This window comes from Amblyomma americanum, chromosome 1, assembly GCF_052857255.1.
Source record: "Amblyomma americanum isolate KBUSLIRL-KWMA chromosome 1, ASM5285725v1, whole genome shotgun sequence".
In the NCBI taxonomy this organism is placed as follows: Eukaryota; Metazoa; Arthropoda; class Arachnida; order Ixodida; family Ixodidae; genus Amblyomma; species Amblyomma americanum.
This window is the reverse complement of record NC_135497.1, coordinates 287,560,515-287,578,712: the sequence shown is the minus strand read 5'-3', so window position 1 is coordinate 287,578,712 and position 18,198 is coordinate 287,560,515. Positions and strand designations below refer to the sequence as shown.

Genomic DNA, 18,198 nt, shown 5'->3' with positions numbered 1-18,198 from the left:
TGCTGCGACCAGAAATCCTCCACGGCCATAGGGGGGCAGCTGCGGAGAAAAGGTCCGCCGTCACCGTGGAACCTTAAGGCTGAAGATGTGGCCCTGTAAAAGAACGGCACCATACTCTTTATGTACTATAAAAGGCTGTACGTGCACAAAAGGAGGAAAGCAGCTGCTGTACTCCCATAATCAAGCGTTTACTTCGTATTCACATAAGCGCGACTACAGACATGCACCTACCGTAGGCAATCTGCTGCGACCAGGAATCCTCCACGGCCATAGGGGGGCAGCTGCGGAGAAAAGGTCCGCCGTCACCGTGGAACCTTAAGGCTGGAGATGTGGCCCTGTAAAAGAACGGCACCATACTCTTTATGTACTATAAATCACTGTACGTGCACAAAAAGAGGAAAGCAGCTTCTGTACTCTCTAAAGCAGACGTTTACTTCGTATTCATGTAAACGCGACTACAGACATGCACCTACCGTAGGCAATGTGCTGCGACCAGGAATCCTCCACGGCCATAGGGGGCAGCTGCGGAGAAAAGGTCCGCCGTCACCGTGGAACCTTAAGGCTGGGGACGTGGCCCTGTAAAAGAACGGCACCGTACTCTATATGTACTATAAAACGCCGTCGCGCATAAAAAGAGGAAAGCAGCTACTTTTCTCTCTTAAACAGGCGTTTACTTCGTATTCATGTAAACGCGACAATATACATGCACCTACCTTAGGCGAATTGCTCCGACCTCAAATCCGCCACGGTCAGAGGGGCAGCTGCGGACAAAAAGTCCGCCGTCACCGTGGAACCTTAAGGCTGGGGACATGGCCCTGTAAAAGAACGGCACCGTACTCTTTATGTACTATAAATTACTGTACGTGCACAAAAAGAGGAAAGCAGCTTCTGTACTCTCTAAAGCAGACGTTTGCTTCGTATTCATGTAAACGCGACTACAGACATGCACCTACCGTAGGCAATCTGCTGCGACCAGGAATCCTCCACGGCCATAGGGGGGCAGCTGCGGAGAAAAGGTCCGCCGTCACCGTGGAACCTTAAGGCTGGGGACGTGGCCCTGTAAAAGAACGGCACCATACTCTTTATGTACTATAAATCACTGTACGTGCACAAAAAGAGGAAAGCAGCTTCTGTACTCTCTAAAGCAGACGTTTGCTTCGTATTCATGTAAACGCGACTACAGACATGTACCTACCGTAGGCAATCTGCTGCGACCAGGAATCCTCCACGGCCATAGGGGGGCAGCTGCGGAGAAAAGGTCCGCCGTCACCGTGGAACCTTAAGGCTGGGGACGTGGCCCTGTAAAAGAACGGCACCGTACTCTTTATGTACTATAAAACGCCGTCGCGCATAAAAAGAGGAAAGCAGCTACTTTTCTCTCTTAAACAGGCGTTTACTTCGTATTCATGTAAACGCGACAATATACATGCACCTACCTTAGGCGAATTGCTCCGACCTCAAATCCGCCACGGTCAGAGGGGCAGCTGCGGACAAAAAGTCCGCCGTCACCGTGGAACCTTAAGGCTGGGGACATGGCCCTGTAAAAAAACGGCACCGTACTCTTTATGTACTATAAAGCGCTGTACGTGCACAAAAAGAGGAAAGCAGCTTCTGTACTCTCTAAAGCAGACGTTTACTTCGTATTCATGTAAACGCGACTACAGACATGCACTTACCGTAGGCAATCTGCTGCGACCAGGAATCCTCCACGGCCATAGGGGGGCAGCTGCGGAGAAAAGGTCCGCCGTCACCGTGGAACCTTAAGGCTGGGGACGTGGCCCTGTAAAAGAACGGCACCGTACTCTTTATGTACTATAAAACGCCGTCGCGCATAAAAAGAGGAAAGCAGCTACTTTTCTCTCTTAAACAGGCGTTTACTTCGTATTCATGTAAACGCGACAATATACATGCACCTACCTTAGGCGAATTGCTCCGACCTCAAATCCGCCACGGTCAGAGGGGCAGCTGCGGACAAAAAGTCCGCCGTCACCGTGGAACCTTAAGGCTGGGGTCATGGCCCTGTAAAAAAACGGCACCGTACTCTTTATGTACTAGAAAGCGCTGTACGTGCACAAAAAGAGGAAAGCAGCTTCTGTACTCTCTAAAGCAGACGTTTGCATCGTATTCATGTAAACGCGACTACAGACATGCACCTACCGTAGGCAATCTGCTGCGACCAGGAATCCTCCACGGCCATAGGGGGGCAGCTGCGGAGAAAAGGTCCGCCGTCACCGTGGAACCTTAAGGCTGGAGATGTGGCCCTGTAAAAGAACGGCACCATACTCTTTATGTACTATAAAAGGCTGTACGTGCACAAAAGGAGGAAAGCAGCTGAGGTACTCTCTTAATCAAGCGTTTACTTCGTATTCACATAAGCGCGACTACAGACATGCACATACCGTAGGCAATATGCTGCGACCTCGAATCCACCATGGCCAGAGGAGGGCAGCTGCAGACAAAAGGTCCGCCGTCACCGTAGAACCTTAAGGCTGGTGAAGTGGCCCTGTAAAAGAACGGCACCGTACTCTTTATGTACTATAAATCACTGTACGTGCACAAAAAGAGGAAAGCAGCTTCTGTACTCTCTAAAGCAGACGTTTACTTCGTATTCATGTAAACGCGACTACAGACATGCACCTACCGTAGGCAATCTGCTGCGACCAGGAATCCTCCACGGCCATAGGGGGGCAGCTGCGGAGAAAAGGTCCGCCGTCACCGTGGAACCTTAAGGCTGGGGACGTGGCCCTGTAAAAGAACGGCACCGTACTCTTTAAGTACTATAAAACGCCGTCGCGCATAAAAAGAGGAAAGCAGCTACTTTTCTCTCTTAAACAGGCGTTTACTTCGTATTCATGTAAACGCGACAATATACATGCACCTACCTTAGGCGAATTGCTCCGACCTCAAATCCGCCACGGTCAGAGGGGCAGCTGCGGACAAAAAGTCCGCCGTCACCGTGGAACCTTAAGGCTGGGGTCATGGCCCTGTAAAAAAACGGCACCGTACTCTTTATGTACTAGAAAGCGCTGTACGTGCACAAAAAGAGGAAAGCAGCTTCTGTACTCTCTAAAGCAGACGTTTGCATCGTATTCATGTAAACGCGACTACAGACATGCACCTACCGTAGGCAATCTGCTGCGACCAGGAATCCTCCACGGCCATAGGGGGGCAGCTGCGGAGAAAAGGTCCGCCGTCACCGTGGAACCTTAAGGCTGGAGATGTGGCCCTGTAAAAGAACGGCACCATACTCTTTATGTACTATAAAAGGCTGTACGTGCACAAAAGGAGGAAAGCAGCTGAGGTACTCTCTTAATCAAGCGTTTACTTCGTATTCACATAAGCGCGACTACAGACATGCACATACCGTAGGCAATATGCTGCGACCTCGAATCCGCCACGGTCAGAGGGGCAGCTGCGGACAAAAAGTCCGCCGTCACCGTGGAACCTTAAGGCTGGGGACATGGCCCTGTAAAAAAACGGCACCGTACTCTTTATGTACTATAAAGCGCTGTACGTGCACAAAAAGAGGAAGGCAGCTTCTGTTTTTTCTTAAGCACATGTTTGCTTCGTATTCATGTAAACGTGACTATAGATATGCACCTACCGTAGGCAATCTGCTGCGACCTGGAATCCACCACGGCCAGAGGGGGCAGCTGCGGAGAAAAGGTCCGCCGTCACCGTGGAACCTTAAGGCTGGAGATGTGGCCCTGTAAAAAAATGGCACCATACTCTTTATGTACTATAAAAGGCTGTACGTGCACAAAAGGAGGAAAGCAGCTACTGTACTCCCTTAATCAAGCGTTTACTTCGTATTCACATAAGCGCGACTACAGACATCACATACCGTGGGCAATCTGCTGCGACCTCGAATCCACCATGGCCAGAGGGGGGCAGCTGCGGACAAATGGTCCGCCGTCACTGTGGAACCTTAAGGCTGGTGACGTGGCCCTGTAAAATAACGGCACATTGCTGTTTAGTGACTATAAAAAGCTGTACGCGCACAAAAAGGCTAAAGCAGCTGCTGTACTCAAGCAGCCCTTTACTTCGTATACACGTAAGCACGACTACAGACATGCACCTACCGTAGCCAATCTGCTCCGATGTCGAATCACCACGGCAAGACGGGGGAGCTGCGGAGATAAAGTCCACCGCCACTGTGGAACCTTACGGCTGGGGACGTGGCCCTGTAAAAGAACGGCACCATGCTTTTTATCGTCTATAAAACGCCGTACCCGCACAAAAAGAGGAAAGCAGCTACTGTACTCCCTTAAGCAAGCGTTTACTTCATATTCACATAAGCACGACAATAGACATGCACCCACCTTAGGCGACCTGCTCCGACCTCAAATCCACCATGGTCAGAGGGGGCAGCTGCGGAAAAAAACATCCGCCGTCACCGTGGAACCTTAAGGCTGGGGACGTGGCCCTGTAAAAGAACGGCACCGTACTCTTTATGTACTATAAAACGCTGTACGTGCACAAAAAGAGGAAAGCAGCTACTTTACTCCCTTAAAAAGGCATTTACTTCGCATTCATGTAAAGGCGACTGTAGACATACACCTACCTTAGGCGACCTGATCCGACCTGAAAACCACCACGGCCAGAGTGGGAGGGGGAAGCTGCGGAGAAAAAATCCACCGCCACCGTGGAACCTTACGGCTGGGGACGTGGCCCTGTAAAAGAACGGCACCGTGCTCTTTATGGACTATAAAACGCTGTACATGCACAAAAAGAGGAAAGCAGCTTCTGTACTCTCTTAAGCAGACAGTTACTTCGTATTCATGTAAACACGACTATAGACATGCACCTACCGTAGGCAATCTGCTGCGACCTGGAATCCTCCACGGCCATAGGGGGGCAGCTACAGAGAAAAGGTCCGCCGTCACCGTGGAACCTTAAGGCTAGTGACGTGGCCCTGTAAAAAAAACGGCACCGTGCTCTTTAGGGACTGTAAAACGCCGTACGCGCAGGTATGGTCATGTTCTAGGAGAAACCCCGCCGAAAAAGGTGAACATCGCTACTTTCTCAGTATCACTATAATCAGCGTAACTACATCCACAGAAGAACAAAAGCCATATGTCCCTCTAATTAATGTCGTCCTGGAGCAGCTGTGGACACCTTACCACAGAAAAATTCCTGATTTCAACCGCCAACATAACTTTCTGCCGCCTTCTGCTACGCCTGCCTTCTCTTGGAATTCATTTTTACCACAACGGGCCATCGGTTATCTTCTCTTCGCATTGCATGCCCCGCCCATTCCTTCTTGATTTCGACTAGGATGAAAATAACTGGACTAAGTTCTCTCACTCACTTTACCCTATTTCTGCCTCTTAACGTTATACGAATCATACTTCTTGTCATAGCATGTTGTGCTGCCGTTACTTCAAATCTTTTCGTAAGTTTCCACTCCGGATGCGTGTACTGGCAGCGTCCTTCATCAACTCTCTTACTGGCAAGATACAACTGCTATATACTGTCATCTAATAACCCGGGAGCACCTGCCAAATACACTGCGCACCATTCTTATTGTCCTATCCCAAAATAGGATTCATGAAACCCAGTAACTGGTAGCCTGAGAGTGACCACTATACTCTCTTAGAAAAAAGGTAGTAGTACTTACTAACTTTGGGTAGTAGCTGGTTGTCACATATGTTTCTACCCTGTTAGTAACTCCAGTTAGTAACTGGAAGGTTAGTTATAGCTACTTACCCATTGAGTTAGTAACGGCTGCTACCCGCATTTAGTAACGGGAAGCTAGTAGTGTTTACTAAGAGAATGAATAGAAAATTTCGCATGTGTTTCTTATTTTCTGCACTCTGCAAAAAAAAGCTACATACTCATTTTGACTAAATCTCGAAACCAATCAGAGCTGTCAGAGCGTGCTCACCGTAAATCACACACTTGGGTTTAGGCTCCTTGCGCACGTGTATAAATTATGCGAGGTAATGGCACCAACTTTACCGGGCACAAACAGATGTTCAGAATGCAACAAAAGCACAAACAAAAAGATCCGCCCACAACCACTGCGCTTGCACAGGTACATCTTTCTCAGTTTTATATAAAACGTAAATCTGACTCTCAGTTACGGGCTAATGGCTCTAACCCGTTGAGCTAAAAAACCAGCGTTAATTATGAAGTTGACATCGTAGAAGCAGCTTAGTCTAATAAACCTAACGCCCCTGCAGAAATGTTTAATTAAAAAACCAACTTATTCGCACGATAGCTGCGTCAGTTATATTCTCTCAGTTTTTTTATGGCTAAAGGAGCGGTTATTCACTGGGTAGTAACTAGCGACCAGACTTAAGAAAGTAGCTAGGGCTACTTTTAGTAACTATACCTTGAAGAGGGTAGTAAATAGTAAAACGCAGTCCGAGTTAGCAACAGCTACACTTACTACCTCTTTACTACCCTTTTACTAACTTCTTTTTAAAGTTCTGTGCCTAAGTAGTAACAGGCAGTGAAAAGTTAGTGAAAGTTAGTGTCGGTTCGAAAGGACATACCGTCGCAGAAGGCCGTGCAAGCGCTTTTGCGCTTCTTACAATCTACCGGCCTGTGTGAAAGACTAACTGGAACGCCTTGTGTGTGTGTGTCTCCATGTGTGCACGTACCTTTTTTTTTGCGTTTTCCTCCCTGTCATCTTTCTAACCCCTATCCCCCATCCCCAGTGTAGTGTAGCAAACCAGAGACTTACATCTGGTTAACCTCCCTGCGTTTCCTTTTCATTCTCTTTCTCTCTAGTAACGGAGCAGTTACTAACATTTTGCTTGCAGTTGCTAACTATTTACTAACTGTTTTAAAAGTGTGAGAGGTGTTAACGTGATGTCACGGGTGCCATTTTACTGTCCATCGGGTAACTTCATAAGCACAGGCCGTACACGACAGTACAAATGCCTCATTATATATCTAACTGAGTTTCATTACGTAGCGCTATAGCTGTGTCAAAAAAGGCGCGAGTCAGGGCAAAAACTTGAACATCTGTTTGATCTGCTTATATCTCGATTGCACCATGCATAGAAGCTTCGCGTGACAAACGCGCAAGCCATTCTGCACTGAATCGTGGTGCCTTACAAAAAAATCAGAAAGTAAACGCCCTTGTACTACGCTGTTGTCAAGACGTCACACAGCACACTGGCACCTTTTCCGTTTTGCCTCCATCGGAACACGGACGCCGCGGCCGGCTTTGAACCTTGGATCTTGGGCATTGTATACGTGAGCAAGTGGTACACCTGCACCTTTTTTCGTGTTGATTACACATGGGCTAAAGAGCAGGCCATATAGAATCACTGAGCGCTACGGACGCAGAAATGCAGTGTGCACAATTTGCGCGCAGTGGTTTCACGAGTTGAGAAACGTGGCTCACTGAGCCTGACGCGTATTTTTTAAATTTCTTACACTAAGTAAGCCCTCTCACGCATTTACATTGTTTTTTATCGAATCAGTCACTCAAAACCTGCTTCAAACACCGCATTTTCTTTTGCTCTCATTGTCCCTACATTTTTTCTTTTAAAGTGAAAGCTTTACCTCGCCGCAAGTTGAGCAGTTTCGCGTGATTCCTGGAGAGCCGTGCTGCGCATGCGCGAAGAGCAATGACGACCCACGGCGCATTTCTCTCTCTCGCTCCCTAGTCGCAACTGCGCATGCGCCACAAGTAATACCGAGAAACAGCTGTTCCGCCGCTGCGCAGCGCTGCGGCTTTCCTCAAAGTGCAACTTTAAATTTTCAGTTTTCTCGTCCTTCTTTCCCTCCCTACTTTATCCCTTCCTTTGCGGCGCGGTTCGGGTGTCCATCGAGATATGTGATACGGTTTATGTGCTTTGCGCGCTCGCCGCGCCATCTTGCATGACGACACACCGCGTGGCTCGCCGGCACCGCCGTTTGGTATCACGTCACACCGCATTCCTCGTCTTTACGCTCGCTTCTTCTCGCTTCGACATCCGCGTCGCATGCTTAATAACATATCGGAGGATAGAAAAGGAGAGCTCGCGTGCGCCGCAGCCACAGTTGTGTCGCCTTTAATGCGACAACATAGCTACACCACCCGACTAACCTGCACTTGCAACCAAGATTAACCAACGCTAACCATGCTATGCCTTACATATCACTATGTTTATCCCGGCATAGCCGAGCTAAGCCACTGAGCCGCAGCGTTCATTGCGCGACCAACCTTTCGCGATCAACCACTTATTTAACCGCCACCTGCCAACGTAGGCGCGTTGCCTATCCAGGCTGCGGAACGCAGTCAACCTTACAGGCCAAGCCGCGTCTACTTTCCCGATACACAGCAGGTTTCGCTCTCTAACTAGATTCAGCCGTAGTTGAACCGCAGCTAAAATTATCATTAGGAATATTATGTTTTTGTGTTTATTTCTCATTTCTTGTAATTTTTCACTTGCTTATTTTGTTTTATTTTTCGTACTAGCTAAGCCATCTCACGCATTTATATCGTTTTTCATCGAATCGGTCACAAAAACCTGCTTCAAACAAATCTTTTATTTTCATTAATTTCATTAACTAATAATTCATCAACCAAACTCTTACCATTTCTAGATCTGCGCACGCACTATCTAACTCGATCAAACTTTTGCACACGAATCTCCACATAACGACATACATGTGCGGACAAAATTGGCGGCCACTTTTTGCTGACGCGACATAACAATATATTGCTTTCGCATTAATAAGGGTAATGACAACGCCCTGCGCTGAGGCTGTTAGCATACGCGAGCAGACAGCGCTGCTTGCTCCTTTCACATGATTTGCATATGCCGCAGCAGCCAATGCAAATGGCACCCGAAACGGTGGCTTAATGATTCGGGCACTCGGCCGAAGCGTCCAGTAACCTGCACACATTTCTTTGAGCACAGTGTGTGCACTGCATCGCCTGACATTCCGAAAAGTTCAGAATTACTATGGCGACGGCCATCGCCGCGGTATCCGCCCCGGGCTCGAGGCCTGTGAAAGGCCGATGAGCGAACTCTAAGGCGTATGGAAACACATACTTTGTTGCGCCCAACAACTGCAAAATATTTTGATCCGAAAGTGGGCGGGCGACGCACTGTAGTCGGTGGCGTCCACCTATTACCCCGCCGCGGTGGCTTAGTGATTAGGCGCTCTGCTACAGATCTGGAGTTCCTGGGTTCAAACCCGACAGCGGAGGCTGCGTTTCGATAGAGGCGAAACGCCAAGGAGCCCGTCTGCTGTGCGATGTCAGGGCACGTTAAAGATACCAAGGTCGTCGAAATTATTCCGGAGCCATCTACTGAGGCCCCACTTTCTTCCTTTCTTCTCTCACTACCGCCTTACTCTCTTCCCTTACGGCGCGGTTAAGGTGTCCGCCATTATGTGAGACTTATGCTGCGCCATTTCCTTTCCCCAAAAACCAATTTTTTTCATTGTGGCGTCCACCTACAAATTGAGGAAGTTATGCGCCTCTTTTCTCTAAAGTATGTACTGCAAAATCCACGAACGCTATCACCTTGCAATGTCGTTCCGTGGACACCCTGGCAGCGCTGCAACACGCTGTCGCGCTCCACTCTTAAAGGCGAAGCTTAAGCGTCCCTCCAATTTGTTCGCGTTCCGTCTCCATCGAAAAGCGGCCGCCACGCCCGAGTTCAAACTCGGAACTCGGGCTAAGTGCCGGAGCCCCCTAGCCACGACGGCCATCAGGCGCCAGCAAACACTTCGGAACGGTAACGAAACGCTTCTGGCGTGGTCAGTCGTTCTGGATAGCCACCGTGAAAAGCCACCGCGCAGCAACGCAAGTATGGTTTGCGCTAACATATTCATCATCATCTCACAATTCGTCACGTGCATCAAATGGCTGTGCTTTTGCCAACGCTTTTCGCGACCTCGTTCTTGACAGGCCTCACCTGGTGTGCTTGATGCGACCGGATATAAAATGAACATGAATTCAGGCGCCAACACGGAGAGGACTTCAGTTGATGCGACGTAGGCGTCATAGGCCGCCGTTGCTGCCACGTGAGTGCTTACTAATAAAGTAGCGCAACCAGTGCATAGAGGCTGGTAGTGACACTGCCTGCTGTGTATACGTGGCAACGAAACACGGAAAAGTACGCACCCATAACAGAATAGGAGTTAAAGAAATTAAAAGAAGAGGTATCGTGGTAGAGGTCACCAGAAAAATTTCGACCACAGGGGGACCTTAAACATGCACTGAAATCGGACAAGTGCCCGTACTTGCACACTCGGACCATCACAGGATACACAGAGGGCGCTGCCCTACAGGCCCCAGTAAGGTAAAACCCCTCAATAAACTATCTTATAAACTAGTTTATTGAGCGGCTTTAGAGTAAGGTGCCTCGGCGTAGCGTGCAGCTGGCATCGAGACACTCTAGACCTGAGTAGGGTAGAGCCGAATACGGAGGTCCTTCAGCAAACTACAGCTCTGTCAGGACGCGTACACCTAAAGAGCGATGTGCGCCTCAAAAACGCATTTCTAAGAAAATGAATGGTCTGCTAGGTTCCCGTGACGCTTCTTAGGAGGATCTTTTGACGTGTTGCGCGCTGCTCAGGCGACGACAATGAATTTACTACGCTGGATGGATCGATCGACTCCATCACGGCACTTGCATGTCTTCTCAGGAAGAAACGCGGCACACTCTGTGCGTACATGGTGCAGCGCGGTCCTAAAAGCAGGATCAAAGCACCGAACACGTACCAATCAAAAGCCGCTACTTACCAGCGAGCAACGCAACGAACCAAGTCCGCGACAGACGCTCGTCGAGGCACGGCTACTGCAACGTGTTCTGCGACGATGTGACCTTTCGTCTTTTTAGATGGCTACTGCAACGCGTACTGCAATACAGACTGCAGGAAGAAAGAAGCCAACGTGGCCTTGTTCTCTTTGTTTTCCCAGCTTTCGCTCTTTCCCAAGCATCGCTCGCATGCCGGAAGCTACGAGCGAACAGCCAATATGGCGCGCACACGAACGCAGCACGTGACCTCACGACACCGACTGATCCTATCAGACGACAATGCGCTGCGTGTTCCCTCCCCGCCCTCTCTCTGTTGCTGCCTCTGAGAACATAAATTGAATTAAGTGCTTTCACCTGAATATAAGATCAGTGTGCAATAAACAAGATTTTCTTAATATTCTACTAGAAAAATTTAACTTCGATTTTGAGGTAATAATGCTTACAGAAACTTGGCTTCATTCAGAGTGTGATAATATCACTGATGACAGGTACAATACATTTTGTCTGAATCGAACTCGGAAAGGTGGTGGCGATCTGTTGTTGCACGTAAAAAAATGTATCGAGTGTGATGTGCTTGATCAGTTCTCTATTGTTTCCGATGATGTAGAGTGCCTTACTGCAATAAGTCCAAGGTATCTTATAGTTGTCATGTATCATCCTCCTAATGGAGTAGTTGACTCTTTTCTTCGTCACCTCGAAGACATCCTTAACTATGCAAGCAATAACAACCTCAACTTGTTTTTGGGTGGTGATTTCAATATTGATCTGATGACTAAATCCAACACTCGGCAGTGCTTACAAACCTTACTCCTATCACACTCCTGTCACAATGTGATCAAAGACGCTACACGCATAACAACAACGTCGTGTACCTTATTGGATGTCTTTGTCACAAACATACCTGAACACGAAGTTTTTGGTGGCGTTATCACGTCCGGCATAAGTGACCACTTGCCTATTTTCTTACTCGCTAAAAATGCGCTAAGGAAACATGCAGACGGAGCCAATGTAATTAAAGCATTTCAAGAAATTAATGAAAAAACTTTGAACACATTTCGCACAAACCTTTCTGCGGTAAACTGGGAACCAGTGTATAGCTCCCCGAGCGCCGATGGTGCTTATGAACTATTTTTGAGATTGTTTATTGATGCATACTCAAGTTCATTTCCAATGAAGAAAATTTCCAATGAAGAAGAAAAATTCGAAAACCTTGGATCGATAACGATTGTTTGAAACTAATAAGAAAAAAAGAAAGGCTATTTACTAGGTTCTTAAACAGTCGCAATCTGAAAGACTGGGAAATTTTTAAAAGGCATAGAAACAAAACTAATGCTAAGCTGCGAAAGGCAAAACAGGTTTATTTATGTAACTACTTTGAAGTTCGTAATGCCCCAAAAGCTGAACATATGTGGAAAAAAATTAATGTGCTGCTAAATAGAGTTCCCGTAAAGGAAAATATTAATGAAATCATATTAAACAATAAAGTCATTAAGGGAGCGATGCTAGCAGAGGAATTTAATACCTTTTTTGTAAACTTGGTCACCAGCACACATTCCTCGGAGGCAATAAATGGAATGATTAGAAATCCACAAAGTCTTTACATTGACCCTACAAGCGAGACTGAGGTCTGTGCTGTGTACCATTCACTGAAAAACAGCTTTGCTTGTGATATTAATATCCAGATCAAACCAGTAAAATATGCACTAGACCTCATTTTGTCGCCGCTCACATACTTGTACAATATTTGCCTCTCAACAGGCACTTTCCCCAGGAAGATGCAAATCGCTAAGGTAGTCGCTATATTTAAAAAAGGGGACAAAAATAATCTCACAAACTATCGGCCAATTTCCATCCTGCCAGTCTTCTCGAAAGGTCTAGAAAAACTCATCCACATACGAATTCCCAAGTTTGCAACTAAACATAATTTAATTAATCCCACTCAGTTTGGCTTTAGAAAAGGAATGTCCACAGAATATGCTCTTTTGGCTCAAAAAGAAATAATTTTGAAAGCAATCGAAGAAAAATATGCAATTGCAGGTGTATATATAGACTTTTCGAAGGCATTCGAGCATAAACCATGTTACTTTGTTAAAAAAACTGGAAGTATATGGAATACGTGGAATACCTCTCGACCTCTTAAAGTCTTACCTCGAAAACAGAATGCAGTGCGTTTCCATACAGGAAATTCTATCCACTTGCCAGCCAATAAAAGCAGGTGTCCCCCAAGGCAGCATACTTGGTCCCCTATTATTTAACTCGTACATAAATGATATTACGTGCATTAGTAGCAACGCAGAATACGTAACATATGCAGACGACACGACAATATTTTTTCGCAGTCGTTCCTATCATTCTCTTCAATCCGAAATAAACAACACTCTGGAAAAACTGACCACCTGGAGCGAAATAATCTCTTTACAGAATAATGCTAATAAAACAAAGGCAATTATTTTCACTACCAGACAAGCAGCCAGCGCTCCAGAGATGACGTTCACTTTAGGCGACGCAGATGTAGAAATCGTAGATTCTGTCAAATGTCTTGGTGTCCACTTTCACAAAAATATGTCCTGGCACACGCACGTTGACCACGTTACCACACAGATAGCAAAAGCTGCTGGGGTCATAACTAAATATAAATCGTACTTACCGACGGCCGTTAAATTACACATTTACAATTCACTTTTCCTTTCACATGTTAACTACTGTCTCTTATTGTGGGGTAAAACAACACTTGGTAATTTAAATCGCATACATGTCCTACAGAAAAGAGCGATCCGCAGCATAGCAAATGTTCATTATCGTGAACATACATCCAAACTTTTCACTAAATTTGACATTCTTTCCATCCATCATATGTACTCATTCTACCTTGCAAAGCGATATAAGCATGACTCGCTTGAAATTCTGCGTACACTTGCTACCTTGACCCCTCAAACACGACACTACAATACACGCACTAATCTAATTTGGAAAATTCCTTACTCACGCTTAAGACTATCTGAACAAATGCTCCGTCATGCCCTACCGACCCTACTAAACCACCTTCATTGTCAAGGAATTAACATAAGCACCATTACCAACAATATGCTTAAGTCCTTTGTAACGCGACAGTGAGCGTGTATGAAATTGTTTTATGTATTTTAGAAATTCTCTTGTAGAATTGGTGCGCTACCGTGGCTCCCTTCCTTGTACATACTGAACTTTATTTGTGGCTCAAAAATGAGTATATTATTTTTGTATTGCATATTACACGTACTGACTTTTAAACTTTCTAATTATAAAGATGTATGTTTCTTAATCTTCCACTGTATATGCCTTGTAAATAGGGGGCTCGGAGCTCGTCAAGTGGAAACTTCCACTTTTTCTTCGAGCCCTCCTCGTCCTCCGCTAATCTTTTTGTGAGGAAGAAATAAAATTATTGATTGATTGATAAAGCAAAGAAAGAATAAAGGAACCATCAGCAAAAAAAATGAAAATTTCTTTTGGGGGAAATGAAATGGCATAGTATCTGTCTCATATATCGTTGGACACCTCAACCGCGCCATCAGGGAGAGAATAAAGGAGGGAGTAAAAGAAGAAAAGAAGAAGGAGGTGCCGTAGTGGAGGGCTCCGGAATAATTTCGACTGTCTGGTGACTTTAACGAGTATTGATATCGCACAGCACAGAGGTGATTTAGCGTTTCGCCTCCATCGAAACACAGCCGCCCCGGTCGGTAAACCATCAGCAGCAGCAGCAGCCTGTCTACGCCCATTGTAGGACAAAGGCCTTTCCCTTATGAGCCTGAAGTCTATTGGCTGACAGGCGCATTTATTAGTACTTGGACAACTGTCTCAAATTAACCCTGTCCTTTGCCAGCCGCAGCCACTTTCTTTTGCAAAATTTAATGCGCCACAACTCTCTCCGGCGTTCCATGACCTCGGCGCGACCACGTCACATCAAGCTCCCACCAATCTGCCCAAACATGCTAGAAGTTTTGCCCGTTGCCCCAAAATATCTTCAAAATCGTTCCCGGAAAGTTGCCAGCTTTCAACCAACGTCCATATTTCGATGATCGGACAGTTTTTCAGCACGGAGCGATCCTTTGAAAATACCAGGCGGCAGCCGACGCGGCTTCCGCCGCGCCCCATCCTATGGAGGCAATGGAAGTCGCCGAAGAGGGCGTTGCGTTGGTCACGATTCTGGCCTCACCACAAGCCTTGCCAGCTCCCGTATTGCAAGCTACCCAACATGTCTCCACTTCAAGACGTAGAAGAAGAGCCCATCCCATTCACCACGGTTATGTACGGCCGTAGAACCCACAAGTTTCTCTAACCACCCCGCCATCGACACACGATCATCTCAGTTGGCTTTCACTTTCCTCCCTCACTCGCATCTGCATCGGTGAGTCATATCTTCGACCTTATCAGGTCCACCTCCCACCTCACTGACCACGCACATGCTAAAATTAGTCCATAACCGACAGGACAAAAGATTTCTAATTATTCGGACAATAACGACACTGCGAAACGCCTACTCGGCGTATCATCAGTCCCCGGCGTCTCAGCGCTCTTCGACGTCTCATCGGGCCCGGCGTTTCGTCGGAAACCGGCTTCTTATCGGAAACTGGCGTTTCATCGCTAACTCTTCTTCTCACCACCAAATCCCGTACGAACTATGCCCCGCTAACGCAGCCTGAGGAATATTCCGGATTGACCGCACCGGGCTCTGTCCCCAACTCTGCCGGCATCTCTTCCCGCACCCACATCATCATCGGGGCACAGATAATGGGATGCACGAGCACCGTCTCGACTTCTTTTGAGGGCCGCACCGTCCCACGAACAATCTACTTCCAACAAATAGCGTACCGCTGTTATCCACACCGTCCTCGGGCATTTTTCTGCCTTCTGTATGGGTACAGGAAGGTTCAGTGCCCTTCCACCCAAGCACACTGCCTTACCTGAAAAACCACCACCTTTCTCCACGCAAACGCTGCCCATCATTGTGCGCCCTGGTGCCTGCACTGTCATAAGGACCATGTTAATTACCATCGCCGGCGCCTGCCCGGTCCGCAAGCAGCAGGACCAGGTTCGAGCGCAACCCTCTACAAAGACCTTGGCACAGGACCTGTTAAAACACCTACCATCAAGGCTGTTTCAGCGAACGTGTTATACACACACGTCCGCCCGCCCAACTTTCTGCCGCCGCCTGCTACACTTGCTTTCTCTTGCAATTGGATGTAATTTTCCAAGAGATGTAGGGAAGGTTGTAGCCTTCCCACCTAGAAGACAGCCAGGAGTCCCTGGACCTTATCGGCGGCTTCGGCCAGTCGGACGGTCTTCCGTTGAACCTCTGGATCGCAGCTGGGGTGTAAGGCATCGCATCGTTCTAAAGACTTTATGCTTCTTCCCTCTCTTATGAACGGACAAGTGGAGCAAACTGCACTCTCAATATTGAACAATCACCCACATAACCAAGCCAATATTACTTGGTTCCCCACCCACATTGTCGAAACAGGAGAGAATGCCGCTGCTCACAGGCATGCCCTGGCGCTTATCCGTGTCTCTCCCGCGTCTTATGACACCGCGGAACAAGATCCTCAACCAGTGACCACAGGTTGGCGAGGGGCACACACCCTCTGCCGCACTTATACCTAAGCAAGGCTGAGGAACACACACAGAGACACCTTTCTGCCCACACTGTGCAGAAAGTGCCTCGGCTTGTCACAAGGTGTGGGCTTGCCAACTAAATCCCGCTACCGACAATTATACCGAACCTAGACCCGTGGAAATAGGAGGCCATTCTTCTCAGCGGATATCCTGATCATCACCAGCGTGGACTGGCACGCAGGGCCCTCGACGCAGCGCCAGCCAGTAGACTGCCGGAGTAGGGTGCCCATTACTTGCAATAAATGTTTTCCTCCTCCTCCCTCAGAGGGAGGCCGAAGGCATTTTCAGAGGATGTGATTGAGATGAGAAATGAACATTGGTTTTTGGGGAAAGGAAACGGCGCAGTATCTGTCTGACATGTCGGCTGACACTTGAACCGCGCTGTAAAGGAATGGATAAAGGAGAGAGTGAAAGAAGGAAGGAAGAAAGAGGCGCCGTAGTGAAGTTGGTTTTAATTGTTGGTTGGTTGAAAGGAAATGGCGCAGTATCTGTCTCATATATCTTTGGACCCCTCAGCAGTAATTTCGACTACCTGTAAAACAGTCATTTCCTTTCCTTAAAACCAAATTTATTTCACTTTCCTTCCCTTACGGCGCGATACGGTTGTCCACCGAGATATGTGAGACAGGCTTATTTCGTTTCTTTAAAACCAAATTTCATTTCATTTCGCACCTTTGAGCGAACCATGGTGAGCCTTTGTGCATTCCTGGAACAAACGGGCTTTACATCCCCCTTGGACGATTAACTGGACGCCCCACTCCAGTTGTAGTCAACATAGTGCTGTGCGCGTGTGTTTCATTTCCTCTAAAATGAACTAATCACGCGCACAACCTGGACACACGTCTTATTGTGTAAATAGTTTGTGTATATTACTTCTCCCCCTATCCTCTCTTCCTGTCCCCTCACCTCTTTCATTGCATTTCTCCATTCTGCCTGCTATCCTTTATTTCCGCTACCCCAGCTCAGGTGCTTCAGTATCGATGGCAGATGCCGGGGCTAGCAAAGAATTTTTCCTTCCTTTATATTATTATTTTAATAAAAGCACATACTACTTAATTCTTCCTTTACGGGCGCGGTTCAAGTGTCCACCGATAAATGTGACACAGGCGCCATTTCTCATGGTTTGACCTCTGCCTACATTCAAGGCGAAATATGGCGGAAATTAAAGCGCCGACCAATCATCAAAAAAACGAAGTATCTGCCCCAGCTTACGAGGGCCTAGTTCAACGTCATTTTTCAACGAAACGTCATTTTTTAAGCGACTGGTCGGCAATTTACGCCATGAACATACCTGACCAGACGGCTTTTGGTCGAACCCGAGATTTCAAAGTGAAACTTGCGGCCACACTGACCTCTGTCTACATTCAAGGTCAAACTTGTGGCCCCGCTGACGGCTAGAAAAGCTGGCGTAGTGAAGCTTTTCGCCTCAAAAAATTAGCTGCGGGTCAACGACTGCTTAACTTGGTTAGAGAGCAAAAGCTGTGGTGTATCGGAAAACTAGACGCGGCTTGGCGTCTGTAACGTTGAGTGTGTTCCGCGCACTAGATAGGCAGTACGCACACCCTGCCACCCTCCCGGGTAGCAGTTCAATTAATGGTTGATCGCAAGAGGTTGGTGTCCTAATGAACGCTGCGACTGTTGCTGCAGTGCCATGTGTATGCCACAACGTTGTCAGTGCTCATGCATGCAGCCCACATCTCTCTCAGCACCGCCACGTACCTCAACACGCGGTTGAGGCGTCCACTGACCCAGGCAGCCAGTTATGCGCCGTTCCTTTCCAAAAAATCATCGGAGTCTAGAACATTCCCTCTCTACTACCGATCGGCCGTAGAATAAT

The 18,198-nt window shown here is 47.4% G+C and overlaps 2 long non-coding RNA genes across 4 annotated transcripts in view; both read right to left on the bottom strand.

Moving 5' to 3' along the window:
- Positions 1-3,603: 3,603 nt before the first annotated feature.
- Positions 3,604-18,198, bottom strand: part of LOC144097907 (uncharacterized) — a 78,493-nt gene continuing 63,898 nt past the window's right edge. The window contains exons 1-4 of one of the 2 annotated variants that reach the window (XR_013307110.1): positions 4,323-4,428; positions 4,083-4,184; positions 3,845-3,948; positions 3,604-3,707 (exon numbers count right to left, since the gene is read on the bottom strand). This is a non-coding gene — a long non-coding RNA (uncharacterized LOC144097907). Of the gene's footprint in view, positions 3,708-3,844; positions 3,949-4,082; positions 4,185-4,322; positions 4,429-18,198 lie in introns of those variants that run through there. The other variant, XR_013307111.1, reaches the window with a different exon arrangement.
- LOC144097856 (uncharacterized) overlaps positions 4,557-18,198 on the bottom strand; it is a 22,850-nt gene continuing 9,208 nt past the window's right edge. The window contains exons 1-3 of one of the 2 annotated variants that reach the window (XR_013307106.1): positions 10,700-10,813; positions 4,812-4,915; positions 4,557-4,673 (exon numbers count right to left, since the gene is read on the bottom strand). This is a non-coding gene — a long non-coding RNA (uncharacterized LOC144097856). Of the gene's footprint in view, positions 4,674-4,811; positions 4,916-10,699; positions 10,814-18,198 lie in introns of those variants that run through there. The other variant, XR_013307105.1, reaches the window with a different exon arrangement.